This window comes from Ixodes scapularis, unplaced genomic scaffold (genome assembly GCF_016920785.2).
Source record: "Ixodes scapularis isolate PalLabHiFi unplaced genomic scaffold, ASM1692078v2 PGA_scaffold13__105_contigs__length_92229423, whole genome shotgun sequence".
Lineage (NCBI taxonomy): Eukaryota > Metazoa > Arthropoda > Arachnida > Ixodida > Ixodidae > Ixodes > Ixodes scapularis.
This window is the reverse complement of record NW_024609839.1, coordinates 66638998-66664142: the sequence shown is the minus strand read 5'-3', so window position 1 is coordinate 66664142 and position 25145 is coordinate 66638998.

Sequence of the window (25145 nt, the reverse complement as noted above, 5' to 3'; positions counted from 1 at the left end):
GCTATAGCTGCTTGGTTCTCGTAGGCAGCATAGAAACAAACATCGTTTCTACTAAATTTTTTTTATGCTTCCGCCGTGTCATTCCTACACACTGACTATAGAATAAGCAAAGCGAAAAATCGCTTTGATTTTATGTGTAACACCGATTTTACGCAGCAGTCCAAGAAATACATGGTTGTCCGCGTACTGAACGACGAAAGCGACCTCCTTTCGTCCGCCATTTTGCCTGACCAGCGCGCCCTCTGTAGTTTGCAGGAGTCGCGAATAGTATACCACTAGCCTGCGCTTGCTCCGATTCTCGTTTGGCACCAATGTGAGTACGCTCGCGTGGTTCACGGTGCATTGCCCTCCCTGCTGCTTCCCGAGTGTATACCGCAACGACGCATTCCATCTCAACCGGCCCACGTACACCGCGAACACCGCGCAGCGCTAACTTCGATCAGGATCAAACGGGGTGGCAGCCAGCAGAGACGCGGCACTCTGCTTCGCCGTAATGGCTCGCACGCACGTAGCACGCCGCGTTGTACACATACGCGCGCACGCGGCATGCATATGGGAGACGACGCGGTGTCTCGTCCAAGCTGAGCTGACAGTGGGGTGAAAGCTACTCGCTCGCCGGACCAACCAGCCGCCTCCTTTTTGATCACATGATTCCGCTCTCTACACGCGAGTGTGGAATCACGCGGGGGAAGATCTACTTGCGACTGGTTCGACGTGCTCGATAGCTTTCACCGGGCTTTCAGCAAAGGGGTGAATATAGTACATGCGGCCGTACTGCGGCCTCCCGCTATCATTACGGGGGCTGCTTTCGGCCGCCAATTAACACGCGCTGCAGAGCTCCGATGTGGTCCGCGCCGGGTTAACAGCCGACGGCCAATACAAACGCAAAAATAAAATAGATAAAAAAGATGAAACGGCGGTGAAGATTGCGTGTTCGCAGAAGAGAGAGCAACCCTGAATGCCGGGTGCTGCACGTGCACTGATCACCGAAGCGTCCTGGTAAACCTGGAAGATGAAGAGAGGTGAGCGTGTTTTCGATACTTTTTTTTTTTTTGTTTTATTTTGTTTCATTGGCGATGATTTTTTTTTTCTTTTTTTTTGTTCGATTGGTCGATTGGTGTTTAGTATTCATCGGGTGTCCGATGCTGTTGCTGGGGACGCCTATCAAAAGCAGCCGTGTTCGAAATGCTATTGGGTGTGCGTATATACAATCGGCGGAGTAATTTGGAGGGCGCTGAGGTATAGGATGCTGGCTGTGCATCGCCACGGTCACTAATAATTGTAAAGCGCATTTGGAAAAACAGAAAAAAAACTTTGTGCGTTTTTTTGCCGGAAAGCACTTGGAAAAACCAATCGATGCAATCTACGGAAGGAACTCGCCAAATGACAAAACTACCAAGAAAAAAAATATATATTTAGAGCAAAAAAAAAATGAAAGACGTTTACAAATCTCTGTAATGCGAAATTGGAGCGCAGCTCTTGAGGAGGAGAAGGGGAGGGTATGCCCCACCTTCTCCTCCGTACCCCTTGTCGTGATGCACCACCGGAAATACATGTTGCCGTTGGTGAGCATCGATAAATAAACATAAAGATCTCACAAACATCTGCGGTGCTGACAAAGGCTCGAGCACGAGGGTGTGGTTTTGGAAAGTTCCATCTGTGGGGAGGAGACATTGCCAAAGCAAAGCATTCGCTCGTATATACGGCCGCGCGTGTATACTTTAGCGGAGTATACTCTATAGAATCAGCCGATCCGATCATCGGAGGTTGCTCGGCGAATGACAAAGCTGGAAGTGTGTTCCTACAAAAGTAGTCTGCGATGTGTCGCTGAGTGCGACTTTTTCACGTGCTTCCGTCGTGCTCACGGTCACGTCGCATAACTGATTTGCCTTAAAGGGGCGCTGCAACGATATTCATTTGGAATTTTTTTCACTTTACACGAGCTTACTGGCTCGAGTGGGACTCAAGGATACTAGCACGCTGCGCCACTGGCCAAGAAACCCCTTGTTGCACTGTAATTTCGAGGACAAAACCGAGCGTTTTCATTCAATCTCTCCTTCGCAAAACCTGATGACGTAGCTGGGTGGTAGCAATACCGCCCAGTGACGATATTTGAATGCGGCTCATAGATTGGACCCGAGCATTGCGTCGGCACTCGATTTGGGCTCGTAATAATCTATAGCTCGAGAAGCATTCGCGTAGTGTCCTGTGTCCAATCGCTGCAAATACGACAACAGCTGAACCATAACAATGTCTGGAACGCAGCGCGTGTCTTGTGCCTTGGCAACCCCAGCGCATGGCTATCATCAACATTGGCGGCATATAATCGGCTCCAGATCACGTGGCCGCTTGTCCTGGCTGCGACTTGAGGGGGTTGCCCCTGCTTGTTTTTCTTTATTTTTTTCTGCGACTTCGATTGCGTGTGGTGAAAAACGAACGGGTATTTTACAGGTTATTAACGTCAGGGACCCGCTCTAAGCGGTATTTCCGCAAAATACAAAACTCGTTGCATCGCCCCTTTAAACATAGTTTCGGCATCTTCAATCACGGGGCTACCTCCATGGATTACACTGACTTGTTCTCCAGAATGGAAGACGCCCTGCGTTTCTATTTTACGTGAATCTAAGGATGTCGCAAACATCTGTCAGAATTAAACATGAAAAAAATATCTTCTTTTTTAACCGCATAAATAAATTATGCATCGCCGAATGCTCAGTGTCCGCTCAAATGTAGCGCTAGCGCTTCATACCAAATGCCAAAATTTCAGAGCTAACCGTTATCGGTCTTAATTGAAAGCTATAATTGATCTTCTGAAACTTTCAAATGGAAAATGGGTCCCGTAAACCTTGGTAGTTGGCTCCTTCAGGACCATCTAATTGTCGGCTTTGTCGGCCTACCATTTTCCGGTTTCAAGTTTCACAAAAAAATCGTTTATAACTTTTGAATAACCCTTTTGTATAGTTGGCATCCGGTCCGAACCGCTAGCGGTATACATTTGGACGGAGACTGAGTATTCCGCGATGCGCATAATTTACCTGCGCACTTAAAAAAAAAAAAAAAATACACTATGCATTTATTTTTGAGGACACTTTTTAGTTTGCTCTACATTTTTGAATAACAATTACCGATGTTTTCACGGTATAAAAATTTAATATATAAACTATTAATGATTTAGTCACTTTGTTAGTACAGAACGAGATATTCAATGAATATTGCGCCACCTCCTCCGCCATGCGGTGCCAGGTCGTTTTCATTTCCGCGCATGCACAGCTTCCAACTTCAGTCGCACTTTAGTCGAACCTCGCGCTAAAAAGTTGTAAAAAAAAAAAAAGTCGAATCAAGTCGAACCTGGAACCTTGACAGGATCGCGACCTCCGTGCTAATGAAGCATCCATCCGACACGCCGATAGTTGATACGGGTTGCGAAGAAACAAAACGGACACTTTTGGGAAAATTCCGAGAGACCTCGCGGTTATTCCGCATCGCACTGCGCGGCGGAGATGGGTGTAGGACACTTCCGATGGGCTGGGACCGACCCGCCCATATCGTTGCAGTTGAGAACGCGCAGAAAAATAAACGAACGTAAAATAGGGCAGTGTTGTAAACGGAAAGGCGTTCAAAGAAACGACGTCTTCGGAATGGGTTCCGTTTGGGAGGAGCAGAAGAACGCCGCCGTTTCATTTTTGCGTGTGTGGAACTGGAACGGGGACCTCGAGGTGCTCCCAGTCTGCTGAGGAAGCATCGGTTAATGGAGTTTGATCTTGTGCGGGGACGTTGTCAGCTCCCCTTCGGCCGAGTAGAAGAATACAGTGTGGAGTGTAAAGGTGCTGATGAGACGAACCGAAGTAGCAGATTGAATTTCTGGTGCGTATTTGCGCCCGGCAATACTCGGAGAAGTCGTCATGTGCTACAGCGTGTTCGTTGCTGATTTTTGTTTGGTTCGCGACACGACTGACGCGTGGATTCGTGACACGACTGACGTTTCAAGCAAACTTAAAATTTCCAACAAAACTCTTCGTTCCATTTGAATAGGTTTAAAAATGTAGGAAGGTATATTGGTTTTGTCAATGCTCCTTTTTTATAAATAAATGGAAGAAAGTAGGACATAAACTATATCTGACACCACTCACACGTTCGAAAAGGTACGCAATTGTTTCCACCTAGTCTTTGGCTTATAAGATATAAACTTTTTGAGCGAAGTCATCATCGCGTTTGGTAACGCCGTCGTAAAAGGGTGTTCAAGAGTGTACGTGACTGAACACTGGGGACAGAACCGTTAATATTAATTAATATCTTCTTCGTTACTCCACTGATATTTCAGTCGGTTACAGACATTTTTTGTGGCAAAATATAAAAATAAAAATACTTTGGCAACACTGATCACTGTGGTCATTTCATAAACGTTGACGGACATATTTCCACGTTTTCTAAATCAGGCTGTTAAAAGATTGGTTTGCTAGAACTAAATTGAAAGACTTTTAAAACGTGTCCGACAGTTAACGGATACAGGCTAATTGCCGTAACTACCCGTAAGAGGCATTCCAAAATAAATGTGCTCCAAACATGGGCCGACTAAAAACAACCATATATATTTGCTTTCATGAACCTACAGCCATCATGTTGTCCCTACAATAAATAATAAAAATATATTCCAGCTAACATTTAGTAAAGAAATAGATGAGGTACACCAATGTTTAACTTTTCGGGAGAATGACACCCTTTACATGAATTCACTAGGCACTTGGGCTTTTCATTTTCCAGTATTTCAACACCCGACTTCAAGGGACGGGAAGATGTGAGAGAGATTATTTTATGAAAAAATTTTCGAGAACACACTTTAATTGAAACACGAAAACTGACGGTAATGTAACGACACGTTTTAATAATAGAAATGTAACAGGAAACGCGTTTCTTCGAACCACTGAATTTTGTGACAGAAACTCATTCTAAGATTTAGGAGGAACGAGGAACGAGCTTTCATTTCTGTTTTCAAGGGACGTGTACGAAACCGAGATGGGGGTCATTACGTACTCTGCATTACTTCCCTAAACATTGCCTTCTTTGCGTTTTGAAATCACAAAATGTTAAACCGACATGGACTTCATATTTTTGGGGGGTTATCTTTCACGTGCCATACATCGAATCGACATGATGTGCCAACAACACCGAACACAGAACACAACTCGACCGAAAAACCAAGTATAGGCATTAGACTGCTTCCATAATTACGTCACCGCGTGCGCCACATTCTGGGAACCTGTGGGCCAGGAGCGGGTCGCGTATGGATTCAGCTGTCCACTGTTCCCCAGAATGCATTAAGCGCGATCCAAACCAACGTGTTTTTGTGCGCCTTCCGGGAGCACATAAGGAAGTTGGATATTTTCAACGTTTTCTGAAGGTGCAAGAAAACGCGCTGTGACGTAGTAGGGCGCTCCAGTCTCCCGTCCAATCAGCGGAGGGCACTAGGTTCCGGCTTCGCGCTACTTCGCCGTCTGGCGCAGATGCTCTCTGCTTGCTCGCAAGTATGACTGCGTCTATGAGCTTTCCCCCTGTTTCCGACGAGAGGAAGGTGGCTTCTGCAGCCGAAAAGAAGGCTGCTGCGGACGCGCAGAGGAAAGACGGAGCTACACTTCGATTGGTATTCAGTATTCAGTTGCACCAAAACCCTTTTGCATCAGGGCGGTCGCTCCGAAAGGAACGTCGCAGGCGCGTTAAAAAGAAAAAAAAAAAAAATGTTGTTGATATGACGTTAAGAAAGAAAAATAACAGAAAAAGAGAAACCACCAAAAATTTCTGTCCACCACTTGGCCCGTAACTCTAGACGGTCTGACTTGGCTTGGCTCCCAAGTGACCCGTTCGTCCGCTACACGGCGACACTACAGCGCCACAGCGGCAACACTGGTCACAGACTCTCACAAGTCGCAACAGCCGCCGCGATCTCCGTGGAGTAATGACATCGGACAACTGATGCGCAGACATCAATGAAAGTTTTTGAGGTGGGCGGGCTGTGTGTCGTCCTGGCTCGCTGGGGCCCGGAGGGCTCTGGCTTCGGACTCCTCAGCAGCGCGGCAACACTTTTCCCACCTTGCTAGGTGACGCTTCGTCGCTTCCACCAGCTCTGCCTCGCGTTGTTGAAGCAGCGGCTGTGGTGGTCCTGTGTTCTGCCGCTGTTCGTGTTTTGGTCGTCACTTCACCGCCAGAGTGCGCTCGTGCATGCGTGCGCTTGTGCGCGCTCGTCCGAAGACCAACGCATATGGTTGTGACTCTGAAATCGCCCCGTAAATAGCAAAAACGTCACGAAATATGCAATTTCCGGGAAGCGCACATCTTACGCGCACACACAAACCCGTTGGTTTATATCGCGTTCAGCGTGGCATTACGCCGCTATGCGACGCTTCAAGTTTCGGAATGAGTCTATTGCAAGCGTAGCGCCCCGACTGGTGCCCCATGGGCACCAGCACGCGAATAGTGCGCGTGAACGGGACCCTGAGAGGCTTGCAATATACCCTGTCCAAACGTCAGTGCAGAGCCAAACCCGACGTCCTAATGGTGGCACTACACAGCCTCTCCAGACCGGAAAAAGCGAACGTCTTCGAATGAACAGAGCAGAAAGGGGAAAGATGTTGGTCCTTGTACGTCACCTCCCATTCACAAAATCGAGGGTGCACGCTTAATTGAAGCTTTTGGGTCTGTTGCATGTGGTTCCCCGCACGTGCATATGGCGACGGCCAGATGCCCTGCTATAGGAAGTATTCACTGGCGGCCATATTTTTGTGCGCGGCTGCTGAGCGCGCGCGCTGACGGCGAGCTTTGGCAGTCCTATTGGAGCGTGCATTTAGCACCATCAAGGTTGCCGGTCTCACCAGGCTATGAATGTGGGCTCGTTCTCGGCATGAGCGCTCTAAACATCGCCCTTAAATATGGCGTCCAGTGAATACCCCCTATACATTTTCGCTATCTGGAATATGGAACTGGAAATCTGTGGATTCTATCCGGATTTCAGGTCCCATAAATTATCTCTTTGTCTTCACCCTGGATTTCAGGTTTCCAGAAACAATTCCAGTTTGATTTCCAGTTCCATAATCCAGACTGTGAAAAGTTATACACCTTTCCCTAAAAGCGTTCGAGGGCGCGTTCATTGCTGTGTTTGTGTATTATGCACACGCACTTTCTGGCTGGCCGCAATTGCGCGCGAGCGCTGGCTGGACTGTGAATTAGCAAACTGTGATTTTCGTAAACAGTGGAAACCTCTATAGGGAGTATTCATTAGACGCCATATTTGTGGGTGCTGTTTAGAGCGCATGCTCAGAACGAGCTCAGATCAATAGGCTGCTAAGACCGGCACTCTTGATGGTGCGGAATGCACGTTGCAAAAGAACTGTGGAAGCTCGCCATCATCACGCGCTCAGCATTCGCGCACGCAGCTATGGTTGCCAGTGAATTCTCCCTATACTGGGTTTTCCGGTAGGGAATGGAAGAAAAACACCTCGAACTCGGTGCTACATTCACACCACGCCACGACACGCGTTCAGTCTCGCTGCCGCCGGCACTGTGCGGTCTCTCGTCCTTGCCGCGCGCGCAGCGCAAGGTCGCGCTTGATTAATGAATTGTCCACGAGCACGCGCAACCCGAGCTGGCTTAAATAGCTCGTGGCATTATATATCCAGCTTCGGTACATCGATGGGCTCGTTGCTGTTGCTGCTTCTGCTGTTGTTCGAGTTCGTCGCCGAGCCCGCTCAGACGGATAGGTAGGTTCGAGAGGGAAGAGCCGCTCGCTCGCGGGGCAGCGAGCGACGCAAACGGCTGGGCGGGGCTTTTTGGAGCGAGCGCTCGGTCATCTGGTACGATCGCGAGGCGCTCGCGCGCGTGCTGCGGTAGCTGTAACGTTCTTTGCTGCTGCTGCTGCTGCTCTTGTGGTGGCGGTTGCGAAGTGGTTCGGGGCGTACGGTGTTTGTCTGACCTGGTTCTCGTGTTGTTGTTCGATGACCGCTGTTCGCGGTCGGCGCCGATCGGGTCTCTTTTGTAATGAATTAATGGAGACGACCGCGCTCTCTGCTTCGTTTGTGTGCGCGCGCCCGAGAGAGAAACTGGACTCTTGCTGTCTGGGTACGGGTGGCGGCTGGGCGTGTGTATACGTGGCTCGATGGCGGGCTACTGTTTTTGTGTGAGGGGAAGGCGTCGCTGCCGTGGTTCACTTCGGCCGAACGGGTTGGGTCTTTTGTGGCGCACGAGGAACAGCAGCGCCGAAGGTGTGGTTTGGAGACGGGGAAAAGGGAGAAGGTGTCTAAATGTGTCCAGAACTCCGTTAAGCAGTGTTCACACTGATTAATAAATCCTAGAGAAGACAGTCTGCAGACAGTGTGTGAGGCGTGTTTGTAGCTCACATATATGTAAGCTTCGAAACATATGTAAGCGTTAGCGTATGTAAGCTTCGAAGCATATGTAAGCACATGTGAGCAGACATGTTCGAAGCTTACATGTGTATAAAGCAAGCATACTTCTGTTATCATGTATGCAGCGAACACCGTGTATTTTGTATGGCATGAGCAGTGTTGTGGCATTGTGAGACGTTTGCCACGACGTACAGTCCCCAACAACATGGAAGACTCAGTCGACGACGTTGTTCCCGGTGGCTGATCGGGATTCGCTTTTGATCAGGCCCGCTTTGCTTGAGGGAGTGGGGAAATAAATGTGTCTTTGTTTTAATCTTTCTTTGAGTAAAGAGTGCCTGTGGACAACGTGTCCGCGTTGAACCTCCCAATACACTGCATCGGCAACTTGTGTTTCATATTTTGGTAGATTGTACTTTATGTCACATTTCCCGGGATAATTCTGTGATCATCCGATAAAGGATTTGCCACACCGCGCCGGGTGTGTATCGGTATAATCGCAGTGCAACCCTTTCACTCGGTTACAGTTTCGTGTTTCGGCCGCCAAGTGCTTAAATATGTGATCACACATATATGGATAAATATATATATATTTTCATCCATGTATATCCTTTTGCGCTTAACGCTGTCGTGAGTTCCGTATCAAAACCTGAAAGTGATAATGTAAACGCAACCGTTTATAAAAAAAAAAAAAAAAAAAATATATATATATATATATATTTATATATATATTTTTTTTTTTGTAGTGTTGCAGATTTTCGAAAGATGGCGCCACGAGGCGTGTGCGCGTGCACAGCTTTCGAGGCTGCTCAAGGTGCGCACGTGCGCCCACAGCTTTGGCTGCAGAGCCACCAAAAGTTGTCCGCACCATATTTGAGTGCACTGTTTACTGGGCATGCTCAGAACGAGCTCACAGTTATAGGTTCCCGAGACTGGCCTGATGGTGTGGAATGCACCTTGCGAAGGCTCCGTGGAAGCCCTTCAGCTATGGTGACCAGTGAAGAGTCGATTGCAAGCAGGGCATCTGGCAGCCGCCATGTCACTGCTCATGCGAGCTTGTCAAAGCTACGTTCACGCGCACGCTTCACGTGCTTGAACGCAGAAAAGGGGTAAGGGGATGCCCTGACCATTTTCTTAAATTCTGCATGATTAAAAATATAGGAAGAGGAAAGGGGGGGGGGGAGGGGTTTTCAAACATTGGATACTATTTCGCCCCCCCCCCCCCCCCCCCCTGGGAATACTTGGATCCGCCCGTGCTCCCTATATACAGGGTGTAAAAAAAAGTCGCAGGTTTGTTTTTTTTATTGCAAAACTACACTAGGCATCGCCGAACGCTCATTCTCCGCCCAAATGTAGCGCTAGTGGTCACAACCAGATGCCAAAGTTTCAGCTAAATCCGATAGCGTATTCAAAAATTATAAGTGATTTTCTGAACATTTCAATCGGAAAATGGAGCCAATTTTTTGCCAGTTTTCGTTTTTTTTTTTTTTGTGCCATAGAGCCCCATGCATTCGAAAACTCCGTCGGCCGCCATTTTCCCATTGAACTTTTCAGAAAATCACGTAACTTTTGAATAAGGTATCGGATGGGGCTGAAACTTTGGTATCTGGTTGTTACCTCTAGCGCGACCTTTGAGCGGAGAATGAGCGTTCGGCGATGCCTAGTTTGGTTTTGCAGTAAAAAAAACAAAAAAACAAAAAAAAACTTGTAATTTTTTTTTTTTTTTTTTTGTGACACCCTGCAGATTTCAGGAACAGGCTTCTGGTCGGAGCCTTTTTCAGAGCTCGTGCGGGTGGCGCATATTTCGCTCTTTTTCAAAAGTTATGACCATGCCCGTGCTAGGTTGTGATGTTCACACGCTGGGCTGTGATGTTGTATTCACTGGAAGGGTGTAGACTCCATTCACCCCTAAGCCGGTGTCACACTGCTTATACAGCATACAAAAGACAGTCTGCAAACAGATTCGAACGCTATTAGTCACCGCGAGATCCGTGCTTCGAATGCCGCATGGCAATGAGTTCGTGGAGAAACCTTGGCACGCGGCATTCGAACCACGAATATTGCGGTGACTCGTGTTTGCAGACTGTCCTTCGTATGATGTATCAGCAGTGTGACCCAGGCTTTAAGCTGAGACTGCAGCCAATGCCACAAGCACGAGAGCTCGTGTTCGCTGCTTTGAAGCGTTCTTCCGCAGAACGAGCGCTCGCGCTAGAAATGCACGTCTCAAAGCCAAAAGCGCTGGCTAGCTCGCGCTTGTAGCTTTGGCTGCGTGTGACGTGTCAGCTTCTTGAATTCGGGAATGGTCCCGTGCGTTTCTGCCTTTTTACGTGATGATATATTGCCACGCGCGTCGCCGAGCGAGCGTGTGCGTGGCCGAAAGGTTAGAGCGCTTGACTGTCACGTGGAAGGTCTGGGTTCGATTCCAGCCAGCGGAATGTCCTTTTATTTATTCTTTCGACTTGGCATTCTTGTAAGTTCGAGAAAATTCTGGTCTGGTCGAGTTCCGAATGTTGTAAGCGCCGAAAGTTCTACGCCGAATGTTCCAGAAAGACATGATGGTACATATCCCAAGCAGCTCATAAACGTGAAGAAGACGTCGAAAGAACGTCGAAGACGTCTGTAACGTGACGTCGTAAAACGTCGAAGGTCCGGACGTTACCTTCTTTCGACGTCGATGAAACCTTTAAATGTCCGCGAGAAAAGGTGCACAGAAGGTCGAGGGGACGTTCCAAATGACGTTTCTTGCACGTCACATGCACGTCTCAGTGGGCCGTTGGGTCCTCCCTCGACGTTTATGATACGTGTGTTTACGACATCCGGACTGCCAACGACGTTCACAGAACGTCGAGAAACCTTACAAAATTACGTTCCCTAGCCGTCGTGGGAAAACGTTGTCCCCCCCCCCCCCCCCCCCCCCCCCCCCATAAAAAAAGTATTTTTTTAGTATTCTTGCGAAGTAAAGTTGCTCTCATGCAAGTACGAAGGGAGTAACTAAAACACAGGTTTGGTACGAACTGTTTATTTGAGCATTTTCAGGCACGAGATGCAATACGGAGCGCCTCCAAAAGACGTCCCTGGATGTGCCAGCCTCAAAAATATGAAAGAACAAACAAATTCGCGTGAATAAATAGACAAGAGACGATGTCACGCAGCACGGAATGTTCCACCGCTTACCTCGTTCTGCTTCTGATTAATGTGCTGACGCGCGTGCTTTAGCCGCCCCATCGCGCATAGCCTGGTACTCTCGCTGCGTACACGGGATAGGTTTCAGAAGGGGGATTCCGTCCGCTGGGCGTTCTTGATTGGGATCGTCGGAGGCGTCTGAAGGGTCTTGATCGGAGACTGGACTTGACGCGCCGTTATGTGCACTGCCACTTGTTTTCTGGGGGGCGTCATTCATATCCTCACAGGCACCTTGATCCGAGCAGCAGTACGATTCAACGTGTGAAAAAGGTCCTCGAGTCGTGACTGAATACGACGGCGTTTTTGGCGATCACCGACTTCTTCATAGGGGCGACTTGAACGACTCATTCAACCGCAGCACTTACACTGTATGCAGACTCGAAAAAAAATCACGCCGACACAGCAGCCTGCCTCGCAGACCCGTAGACGTCACGGCCGGTGCTAGTGACTGGCTTTCGGAAAAAGCTGGACCGATCCCAGAGCTGTTCTCTCTGGGCGAATTTGAAGAACTGAACATTCAGTGAAATATTTTGGGAACGACTGAGAAAATACGTGCACCCGGAACTTACGCTTGTCGACTGTTCGTCGTCGCTATCTTCCCCCACTTTTCTCTCGCCCTCTTCTTGCCGAGTTTCCCGACGCATCGCATGGGGCTGTATGGGGCTGCCTAGGGTGTAGGCACCCTAGGGCTGCCACTGGCATCTCCTCTGCCTACCTTTCCCCCGCTCTCTCGCGCCGTGCCGGCTGTTTTTTTTTTTTTTCCTTTTTTGTGTTTTTTTTTTTTTTTTTTCCGGCACGTAGGTGCGGATTGGACTTGAACGCTTTCTGAACCGTCTGGGCCATTCAGGTTTCCCCAAACCGTTGACAGTATTCACCAGATTTTGTCATTGCCGGGCATTTTATTTTTTTATTTTTTTATTTTGAGTCAACTCCAAAAATGCGCAAGTGTGCAGTGAAGTTGTGCTCTGATATAGTGTGTGCTGGCATGTGATTTTCGTTTCGGTACGTCACCAGTGGCAACGAAAGCCAGATCTGTACTGACAGTCACGTGACAAGACTTTGCGCCCCGATCTACCGAAAACGCTAAGGCGCTGGAAGTTGGTGTTGTGGATGAACTGTGATGTTGATGCGAATTTTTCGGTTGTGCGCAGGTGAGCATGGGTTAGAAAATACGAAGAGAAAATGACAAACCTTAAAACAATCTCGGGTGGTCGCGGAGCAGTATGGATGCTCCTAAGGAAGGATGCAGGCCTGAAATCACCTGGAGAGGGGATAGTGTAGCGGCGCCCCTGAGGCGCGTGCCAGGGCCCAGGACCCATGGAAGACGACAACGCGCGTGCAAAAAGCAAATTGGGTTATGGGGATATTTATACAGCGTGTACTTGGTCAGCCATTCAAAGTTGCGACGAGTCACTCACTGTAGATGAGTACAACCGCTAGCCTGGGGTCTTTAACGTGCACCACGCAGTAGTGATACAAAATGCAAGAATTGCAGAATTCGATCCGCTCTAGACGTTCCGTTCTAGTCGCAAATTAAACCCGTAACAATATTTTAAACAAACCAAAATTATAACAAGCACATCTAAAAGGAATGATATTCCCAACATGCTTTCAGATTATTTTTTTTTCTTCCGTGTACATTGAGTTTTCTAAATGCCCTCCCTAGCGTCATTGATGTGCAATCAATAGCATTTTGAAATACGCAAATTAATGTATAAATATTTAAACTCCTCAACCTCTCAAAAATCAAGTTTTTTTGCGGCTCTTGAGCACTGTCACCTTGACCACAGTGATTCTGCGGCTGGAGATGGAGCTGCAAAATCTAAAAACGTCGAACAAAACGTGAGTGGTCGACGTTGCCAGCACGTCTTGTATGACGTTTACGACATTTAAGTGTGAACGCTACGTCGCTGAAACGTTACTGACGGGGTAATAATGTAATGTCATCATGGACTTCATTTTAACTTCGAAGAAACGTGTGTTCGACGTTGCTGAAACGTCTTGTCTTGACGTCGTGGCGACGATGACGGCGTTAAAGTTGAAACGTGACGTCGCCAGCACGTCACGGACAGGACGACAAAGGAAAGTCATTTATGAACTTCAGTTCAACGTCAAAGAAACGTGAGCGTTGGACGTTGGGAGAACGTCGTGCATCGACGTCGTGGGAACGTTGACGACGTTTGTTGAAATACAACGTCGTCACAACGTCACTGATTGGACTCTAATGAAACGTTATATAAGGACGTCACCTCAACATCGAAAAAACGTGATCGAAGTCATGCGGGACGTCACGGACGTCCGGGACTTTATCTCGACGTTTCCACGACGTTTTGTGCTGCCTGGGAGGGCATGGCGAGCGGAGTCAGTCTCGCCCCAGCGTACGATCCTGCTGTTACGACGCAATCGACGCCCGCGACGCTATATTGTTTTCTTCTGTTTCCTTTTTGCTTTGGGAACACGTATAACCCATTAAACGTTTAGTTTTTCCAGTTATCATCGCCTCATCAATTGTCATTCGTGACAATATTTACCTGCCAGATATTCTAAAATCAGGCACTTCCTATTATTGCCTCTATCTGGTATATTTTCAGCCGCTAATGGGGAAACTTCTGCTACCAGCATTACTTCTGTAGCTATGCACTCCGTGCGGGAACTATAGGGGGCGCTTTGAAAAACGCGCGCAGCGCCGCTAGCGGAGGAGCTGGCGTTCGACCGTGAGGCGCGTTCAGCAGCCTGCGGCGCCTTTTCGCATGCCAAGCTGTGGCGGCGGAAGCGCGCACGGACGAAACTTTTGCTTTTTGAGCCGATACGTTGAGGGTGACGTTGCATGAGTGCTGGGACAGACCTAAGAAGGGTATTTAGCTGTTCTCCAGTTCTTATATACTGAGTTTTAGTCGTTATTAGGGGTAATTTCTTTAGTTGCGGCCAAAAAAGGAGTTGGAGCAATTTTCCGAAAAGCAAGACGGCCGCCACCATAATTGCTTTGAATGGGAAATTTATTCCGCTCGTCGCTGCAAACGTAGGACTGCTGGAACGATGATAATTGTAGGCGAGTGAGATGTTCACTAAGTTTCTGCACGAGGTGTGCCAAGTTTCATTACAGCTGTGAAAGTTGTTTCTAACGAATAAAGAAATAAAGCTCTACGGTATATCCAATATAGGACCCAAAATGTTATGTTATAGCGGGCTGTGCAAAGTGCAGGTTTGGGCACACAGGTGTTTGGACTTGACAGTAACATGACACAGCACTTATTATACAAAAAAAAGGTGGCATAGGGAAACCAGGTGAAAATTTGGTTTGGGCGGCGTAACTCAGCGGGAACCAGTTTTGACCATGAAAAGGCTGTCAAGAGAATACCACTGGTCGGGGAAGGTGGAGACTTTAGAGGTAGGAAGGGACTAGTGGACTGTACTTCCAATTGAAACAACTTTACGAAAGGTGGTTCCAAAGCCGAGAAAACAAAGTTGTCGGCCAACACACGGTTTGGCCGCCAACTGCTTTTGCGGTCAGCCGTTGTGTAAAAACCTGTTGTGCGAAGTGCTGATTTTCGGCCCACAGGTACTTTGACATGACCGTCACTTGGAACAACACTTATTATACCAAAAATAGTTGGCATAGCAAAACCAGGTGGAAATTTAGTTTGGGCGGCGTAACTAAATGGGAACTGGCTTTGACCGTCTAAGGCTGTCCGAAAATACCACTCATCGTGGAGGTGCACACTTTACAGGTAGGAAGGGACCAGTGGACGGTACTTCCAGTTCGAACCACTTTGCGATAGGCGGCTCTAAAGCCGAGAAAAAAAATTGTTGTCTACAGAACTCGGGATGTCAGTGTTTCCACATCCAAAAAGAGGCTGATCAAGAAAGAAAGCACATCAGATAAACTTCCATACTCAAACGCCGATTCTCCAGTGATTCCGAGTTTCATGGTTGTTTTCTTTAGATTTATATTTGTCACTTTCTTTCCCGTTCGAATCTTTCTTCATGAAGTACAGATTGCGTGCCCTATTTGTCCGAAAATATCATCGACACGTACAATGGGGACGAAACTTTTTTGGAGGGCATTCCTCCAACGAAATTGGTACTGCATACGCGCGGGTGTGGATGGCATTTCAGTTCGTCCCATCGGCGCTGACACATGTAGGCGTTACTGGTACGAAAACAAACGCAGAGCGCAAAGCGGCAGTGTAGAATATGTCGGCCGTGCCGACACAGTGGCAGACATGATCGGGACACCAAATGTCTCGCGTCGTACGGCACGGCTCTATCGTTGTCGCTGTCCCACAAAACATCGGCGAGGTGAAAAACTGTGAAACTTTGTCTCCACGAGATACGACGCATAACTATTGAAGCACTTAATGACGCAGCACAGGCTGTGAACCCAGCGCAACAGCACCATTCCGACTTAATGCGTACCAACATACGCGGCGTGGTTTCGGTTTCGTTTTCTCTGGGGTTCTCGCTGCCTACCTCCGGTACCGGCCGCGCGGCGGCGCGCCAGTCGCGTCGCACGGAGTGTATAGGTGCATTTGAGGTTGGTTGTCTCGCTGATGAAACATCCAACACAGCAAACAGTATGCGACACAATTAACTAACAGTAAATGTTAGGAGTCAATAAAGTTGGTGACAAATATATATTGCGCATTGGCCATTGTTAACTCTGTGCCGGTGGACTCTTTTTCTTCTCGGAAATCAAGGCTGCCGGGTTTTTTGTATAACACGGAGTGTAGGTGTAGCTCGTATACAGTCAGTCCTCATTCAGAAAACAACTTCACGATATAGCTATCCTCATCACATCAGCACTCTAACGCATGCACTAATCACAGAAGCGTATAACGCAACTTCGCATCATTATATACACGATCTTGGCTTTAGTAGTCTTCATCGTAAATACACTACTGTTTCTCTATATCCCTGCCTTTCTTGTTCGCGTAGAAGTACATAGTAGCCTGAATAGCCGTAGTAAAAAAGAAAAAAATGCAGTCCGGCTTTTGGCGGAGCATTTGTAATATCGATCTTTACGTGGGTATCATGACGACTCTTGTCTGTGCATTTAAGATCAGTTATAGCATATATGTCATCGTATAAGAACCCTACCCGTTTCAAACGCAAAACTTTTTTTTCTTTTTTTTTATAACCACGTTTTATGCAAACTACTTTGCGGAGCGCAAAAAAAAAATCGTAAAACGTGTTTCGTTTAACGTGATACGTTCTTTGGCTAGGTGTTCGGCATTTTGCGAAGCCCAGGTAAGAGCGTGGCTGCGAAGATCGACACTGATTGGTTGACGGGTGGGAGAGGAGGAGTGAGGTGCTCGACGCTGATTGGGAAATGAGGAGGGGGGGGGGGGGGGTCGTGTAATCAGAGAGGTAGGCGAGGAGGAGCTCGACAACCTGTGCGCACTGAGGGAGAGCAACTAGAGATTATGGAAGGCTCTAGTGATGGAAGTGCTGCGCCATTTGCTCCACATTGCGCTACATATCGTTCGCAAGACTGCCATTTTTGCTAAAAATTGAGCCGCGTCTGCGCCAAGATGGGCTTTAAAGCAGTGTTGTAGGTGTTACCGAAAAACAAGTAACAAAATACGTTACTCGTTACTTGCCAAATAAAGATACGCGTTACCGACCTACGTTACCTCAAAATAAAAGAAACGCGTGACCGTTACTGATCAAAAATAACACGCGTTACTTTAGCGTTACTTTTTTACTTATAAATTGACGGTAACAGCGTTTTTGTTTGTTTGTTTTTTCGCAACAGCGTTTTTCGACACTAGGGCAATGGGCGCTTTGGGGTTTTCCTAAAATAGAATTTCTGCGTGAGGAAAAGACAGGCAAATTTTGAAGGTGTATGGAATGAGTGCAATCATTAATGAATGTCTTAGCGCGTATGTTTCGTCTCGGCCTAATTCCAGACGCATCCGACGCTACGAGCTAATGGGACCGATGAAACAGCGTCAAAAGTGCAAGCCACTGGGCCTTTTTTGTTTAAGATTGGTTCAGTGATGATAGAACGCGTACGGAGACACGATGAACACAATGATGGTGCTATTTTCAACCTGTCTGATTGATGCCATCAGCTTGTAGCGTCGGCCGCGTCTGGACCAAAAGGTGAAACGAAGTATCGAAACACGAAAACAAATGTAAGTGTACTTTCGTTTCAGGTTTTGAGAAGATGTAGTCAGTAACGTTATTTGGAATAAGTAGCGTAAGTACGTTACTGGTCACTGTTTCGAAAAAAAAAAAAAAAAGTGCGAGTACGTTGCTGTGTTACTGAAAAAAGTACCACGTTACCGGTAACGACGTTACTTGTAGGGCGTTACCATCAACATTGCATAAAAGTAAAATCAAACACTGCTTAAACGTTACACCGCTTAAAAAAAAAAACCTAAATATATTTTACTGTTGGTCGGCCTTGATATGTAGAGAAGTAGAAGGAATGGAAAACGGTACAAATATGTATTTCACTGCGCCTCTGCTCAATGCTTCGTTTGGGCTAGTTGGTTATTTTGTCATCTCGAGGTAAAAACGGCGCAACTGGACAAGTACGAAAAACAAGGACGTATGGCACTCAGCGCGGATTCCCCTCTGCACTTGTCCTTTGTCCTTGTCCAGTTGCGTTCTTGGCACCTCGAGATGTCTCTACTCATCGTATACTTTGTTTCGTCTTAGGTCGGAGCACAGCCGAAGGCTCGAACACGTACAGCCACGGACACTCATACTAAAAGTGCGAGTCACGGGACATTCGCCGCATTTGATGGGTCTAGCGTATGAAAGATATAACACTTAAAGGGGTAGTGAAACGAAATTTTAGCGCCGATCTTGTTGCATAAATATGGGCTAGGGACAGGCACCACCTCGGAAATATAAATATTGCGCTGTAAAACACAGGAGAACTAATTTAAACATAATTAAACGATTTCAAATTCTCATCTGGTGGATGGGGGGAAGTTCTCGTGACATCACTTGTGCCAAAATAGCAGCGCCGTTCTGCGGCAATACAGCGTGCCGGCAGAATTCGCCTAGGCCTGAACGCGTTCGCAAAGCCTTGGCGGAGAAAGCCAAAGCGTAGTTGGCCACAGTGAGCTCGTTCTCGTTGCGGCTCTTTGCACGACACGGCCCGAGCATGCTTCTGGCACGGCCGGTATTAGTTGCTGCGAGTCGCGAGCTGCAAGCCGACGTTAAAAAGGATATGTTTGAACTACGAGGGTGTCAGCAAGAGCCACGCAAATGCCAAATACCTGTTCACACTCGGAGCGGACAGGCGCGTTTGATCGAAGTGCTGGATTCGCTCTGTTAGACCGCGTTTCGGTAAGCGCTTCTGGACCGATCTTTTACGATTGCAACTCGATACTGACATGACACTCGGCAAAGAAAGGTTAGACCGACATCGCGTAGCTCCCACGAACTGCTATAGCTCGACAGTGACGTAGCGTCGAGTCAGAATAAAAATGGCATACTAATAACAGAGTGTACATACCGAGTTGCCAAGGTAATCCGTATGGCGTTTATTTGAGCTCTATATCACACAAAACAAGGAGATAGAATCAATGAGAGTCCCTTTTCGACGACAGCGTTCGTCACCGCTGTCTCGGAAAACAAGGAGATCGAGATGACAAGGGGAAAATATTGACCTCTGAAATTTAGTTCAGGGATCAAACTACTCATCCGGTAAGGGTCCACAAGGGTCGCGCGGGCATATTCCATTCAGCAGGCCAGCCGGTCATGGACAGACGGTCTTGGCCAAGGACCGCCGGAGCAACGGTGCGCCGAGTCGATGTTGCTGCTAGGCCTACTATATTCTGCCGAGCTCGCTCGGTCGGCAGAATCGTGGCTGTTGTAGCTCTTCTCGTGTGTTTGTGGATCCTGCGTTCTTGATCGTGGTCTGTTTTAAGTACTCCTTCCTTTTTTCTTGCTGGTTGAAGTCGGGACGCACGAGAAGAGCACGAAGAAAAATAAATGTCCGTTGGTGGCCGATACCAAGTAACTGAGCAACGCTGTCGGCCTTGTTGATTTGATCGTAAAAAGTGCGTAAGACAGCTTCGGAGCTGTCGTAGGATTCTGTCGTAACCTGCGCAAAGGTTACGACAATTTCGTTTCGAGAGCACGGGTTTTCTCTCAAATTTGTCGTACGCACTTTTTTCGTCGTGAATTCGCTTTGAGAATCCGGCCTCAGAGCTGGTTTTGTCAGTGCTGCCGTGGTTGCCGACTTGCCGTGGTCCCGTGGTGCAGCGTGCGTGCAGCCCTTGCACATCTCCGACGGCCACGTTGTCACAGGTGGTAAATCGTCGACGCGCCACCAAGTGGCAACGCTCGTAACCACAACATTCACGCCTTAGCCTTTCCCGACCGGCACAAGTGACGTCACGAATGCGCCCAATATCCCAAGACGCATCGCGCTCTCCGATGGCCGATTTTTGAGCGCGCGCCCAATCGGGCCCATCAGGGTGGAAAATATAGCCATCCGTTCAAAATACAAACGCGCGATTATGATTTATGAATATCATTGATCATATTGAACCTATTTCTGACCATAATAGGTGTATTTCAAGTTTCGCTTCAGTATCCCTTTAAGGGAAGATGACGAATGCCACGATGTCGCGCTTTGACGCTGCTTGGTTGGTTCCATTGACGCGTAGCTCGTTGGTTGCGCTTTAAATTAGGTGGGTATAGACCAACTCGGCTCACTGACGTCACGCCCCTGAGGGGGCGCTGCTCTCGGTACTGCGCATGCGCAAACGCTTCACTCCTCCCGAATTTTGGTTTCTGCGCAGGTGCACACTCTTAGAAAAAAGGGTATCGATAGTCCCCCCTAAGTGGAGAAGCGGTCTTGTAACCTATGTTACTTTAGAAAGGGAGAAACTTTCGTCCCTGAAGCAAGCGAGCAAATAGTTCCTCCGTCGCCTGCATCTCATTATGGTGGCCCTGAATCGAGCAAATCAAGCTCTGTGAGGCTTAACGAGGACGCTACGCCTCTTGTACGGTACGAGAGGAGCAGCAAATAAAAGCGTAAAAAAGCTTTCCGCGAGCTCTGTTTATTTCGAAGTCAGATTCCCCCCGCAGGTACAGAAACTTCCGTTTCGAAAGCAGTTACTCAGTCTTCTCGCCGTCAGCACTGCGATGTTAAACGGAGGCAACCGATGCCCAGTTACTTCGCGCCCTTTACGTCTTACCTTTGCTGTTCCTGGAGTCACAATTCCTTTTGGACCGGACATCACGGAGGAATGGAAAACCAATCCGCGAAACCCAAAGCCGCTCTCAAAAGAACAAACTCGAAGCCGCTGTTCATCGCGTAGCGTGAACGAAGGTTAAATCGCTTGCCACCAGATGACAGGGTCAAGCAGAGTAATTGCAAGTAGTTAGGCTAGGTGGCGCTAAATACCGCCCAATTCATATTCTAAAAAAAAAAAAATTTTATTTCCTCAGGCCACCATTGCGCATCGGGATCTTTGGGAACCTCTGCGACCTCTGCTACACACACATGTAGAAACGTTATGCATACTACAAGCATCAGGTGAACATGCATTGAGCGCGTACACATACGTGCACATATATACAACTATCATTACAACGACAAACTAGACCCGAGCTCTGCGTTTCCGTCTTTTATACTGGTCGTTATGAACGTACGGAATTTCTCTGTGACTCCCTAAGCAATAAAAAATATTCCCAGCATGTTCATTTATTTTCAGCAATGTCATACCGCTGACAGTATTTTGAATGGCGCAGGGGAAGAATCTCTCATTAAAACGTAAACGCTCGATCATGCCGTAATTATTTGAAAGTCAATAAATCAAGCCGCTCCAATGCGGTTTGAAGCCATTAGTTTGTTTCCCCGTACGGCACGTCGTAGCCTGTATTTATATTGTAGCGTTTGTTTTTCTATTTGGCTGCAATTGCCGTCTTGAATTAATCTCTGTAGAGCGGATATTCACTCAGCTGGAAGTGATGCTTCAGGGGAAGAGAAATCGCTTTTCGATCAACCTGAATGCAGTCAAAGCCGCGACTTGCGGCAGGTGTTAAGTGTACGGAGCTACGCCGTGGCGAGCTCGAAAACCTTTAGCGCTCATCCCAGCGCGCCACTTAGAGGGCAGTTTGTCGAGGAACAGTAGTATATTTAAACAGCAAAATAAAGGGTAGCTTTTTTTTCGATTTCCTACTATTCTTTTAATGCTAAAATTCCACACTGTAAATATACGTACTTTCCGTTATACTTTTGTACTGTTCAGTCCTTTCCCCAGAGCGCAATCGCTCTCGGCGAGGAGACAACTGACAGTCACATTGGCCACTGTACGATAGGAGCTTACTGCTCAGACCACCGTTCCAACATGACTATCCGCAAGTCGACCGATCGCACGTGCCTAATCCCTCAAGTGGTCTTAAACTTTTTAATATAAAGCGGAATGTCAACCTGCGAGACCCCGCCCCCTCCGAGCACGGCCCGACCAGCGGCATCAATGCCCGACAGTTTACGTCATCTCATCTTCTTGATACACCACTGATACGCGAACACACGGTCACATCGGCGATAATTCCAGTCTTCTGTTCACAACCCGCAACACTGCCATCACGATGTTGCTGCTATGTTGCTGACACACAGAAATACAAAACCACGTTGAACGCCGGTTGGCACTTGGCATCAAAAAACAGAACCGAACTCAGCACGGAAGGCACCCAGGCAGCAGGCAGCAAAAGCTGCCTGTCTTGGATGCGGTTCCTGCGATTTCCATAACGTCGAAAACGTCGACGAAGTTCATCGCGGTTCCGCTACTGTAGTTCGGCGTGGGTCCCGCAATCCGGAAACGGCCATCTTACCTAATGTACTTAGAACTGCTGGCACTGCTCCGGAACTTTGCTGATTTTAGCGGCTTCGTTTGCTGGTTTGATAAAATTAGTGATAAAAACGTCATTGCAACCGAAATGTTCGGCACGTTTGGACTAGAAGACGGAATCACAGGCGGCCTTTGCTGCCGCTGTAGCTCAATGAACTCAGCTACATTTATAAAACAACGTGCGCGACGTCGTTGAAAAACGAAACCGAAAGAAGATGAGTCGGGAGGGCGAAAGCTTTCTCCCGTCTGCCTGGGGAAGGAGGAAAACGTTTCGTTCGTCTCTGCTTCTCGTGTCCGCTTGGGGGCGCGTCAGTAGAAGGGAGGAAGACGCGCCATTGCTTCCTTTTTCCTCTATTTTTTCTTAGAGTTTTGTGCCCACACCCGGTGTGGGCAAAGCGGGCTTGTTTGGTAACACTGTGTGAGTGTATAGAGATTGTTCGTCAACCGTGCTTGCCGGTAGATACGCTGTCGGGTTGATCGCAGACATCGTCTAAATTTACGGATCATGTCGGCGATGTGGAGAGCTAAAAGTCGTGAGAAAACATTGGAAAATAGTAGGATGGCGGCTAATGCTATAAGACGGAACCAGAGTCCTGTACTCCTGATGAGATCACTTGATTTTGATTATCATGTCTGCGGGATGCCTCCGTGCCGCACTTGCGTGCGCGCGTCGAGCTTCACCGCTCTACACCGGAGTGCTAGGAGCAGCGTTTGGCATGGGTGAGCGCCTGGGTTAGCGCGATTTTGGCTCGGAAATTGGGCTTGGTACTAGAACAGGTCCACCTTCTTTGGCCTTGATTGTAGGTTCCGTCTCTAAAAAAAAAAAAAAAAAAGAGAAAACAAAAACGTGTGTTTATTTTTGAGTAAATACGGTAGCCGTGGTTCACGTGCAGCCGTCGATGGAAATAGCAGCAATTTTTTTTGGTTCCAACGCCGGTAAAGAGCAGTGTCACTTTTAAAACGCGAGTGTAGGTTTTCGTATTTGTGGGTAGTTGTTTTTGCAGTTTATAATATTCGAGTTTTGAGTTTGGTAAGCTCATAAAACTAGAGGGACGCATTTTTCATTTGGTAGACGTGTTTGCGCATATGCTATTTCTTTTTTTGGAATTTACTGGAGTTATATATACAGGGTAAATGAACTATCGGGTGTAAAAGTGGGAGATTCGAGAGGCTTCATCCCGACAGAAGTGTTCAGCTATATTCCGATTTTCAACAATTTTTAAGTACCCATTGTAGTTGAGACTTACTTTGACTATATATAGCCTTCTTTCTGCAATGAAGGTCCTGTGTTCTTTTTGCGCCCTATCCTTATTACAAAAAGGAAATAAGTAATATGCTCCAGTATCAAATAGGAATCTTCAATTATTATCAAGGATAAACTCATTTAACGATGCAATCACTTCTTTTTTTTCGTCTCTTTTTTTTTTTTTTCAAGTGATATGTTAACAGATTTTGGCATCTGCTCCAAAAGCGTCAGTAGCTGGTCGGAACCATTAGTTTGTCTGCTACGGGGCCTGCTACAAAAGGTTAAATGCAGCTTCCATCATATGATTGGCTCTGGAAGGTCGCAAGGTTTATCGGCCAAAGTAGCGGTGGTACCGCTTCAATCGAGGAAGGACTATTAAGTGTACAAGTGGTACGCGTTAAACTACCTGAAGAAGATCGCCGTGAACGAAGGCGTCTGTCGTCTGAAAATTCAGAGTATCGCTAAACGTTTGTAATGCTAGAGCGTATGCAACAGAATTGTCTTGCTGTTTGCCATCACAGCGGAGCTGTTAAGGGTTAGTTTCCGCAGTATCGTGTCCGCGGGCAAACAAACGTCGACAAAAACACTCTGGACAGCTACCGCCATCTATGAGCGACGGCGGCAAACCTTTCCACCCTTTCAACTCTGGCTTACCGACTTGCGGCCGGCCATTACTTCATTCCCACCACAGTACAGCTTCGCTGGTCTTCCTTTTTCACCAAAGTGGAAGGGCTGAATGTTTCTTTTGTTCTTGGGGGTGACCAGAGCCCCTATAAAAAGCTAGGCTCAGAGTATCGGCACTTTTTTCCCCCGTTGTTCTATGCCGCAATGACGGCCATTCGTTCGTTGGCGTCCCATGACATTTGTTTGCGTGCCGGTGGCTTGTGGGCGCCGCCATCTTGGAGTTCAGAACCTCGCCACGGCCGCCGTTTGCGACGCTTATGGTTCCGCAATGCGACCTCTTGAGCGGCAGATATGGTGTTTGGGGATCGTCCCGGCATCGTTTCGCTCTGTTTAGCGAACTGTTTGAGCGAGCAAGACGACGGAAATCACACTTCAGGCATCTTCCGTCAGGTATGCGTCGGTAAAAGCTGGTGACAATTGGCGACGCCGATTTTACGCACCAATATGGCCGAAGCCGACTCGTTACTCTAAAGTGTAGCTTATTTAAAGGCCTTAAGGGTGACAACTCTCCCCAAGCGTTGTCGCCAAAGCTCCAGGCACCCCTCGTGTGGAGAAAACGTCCGCACGCGTCGTCTGCTAAAGACATTTTCTTTTTCGGCCATGTCATTTTTACGACGGGCTGTTACGCGCAAATTTATGGCCTCTTATTTGTTTATTTTTACGTGTGCAGGATTTAGGGGGAAGGGGGGCAGGCGTTTTTGTTACGGTACGACTAGCGTTTCCGTTTCGGCTTTTAATGATTTACCGGCGTTATTTCGGGCACCGGACCCACCGGTAAGCCGCATTGAGGACGACGAACGACGCAAAAATTTTACG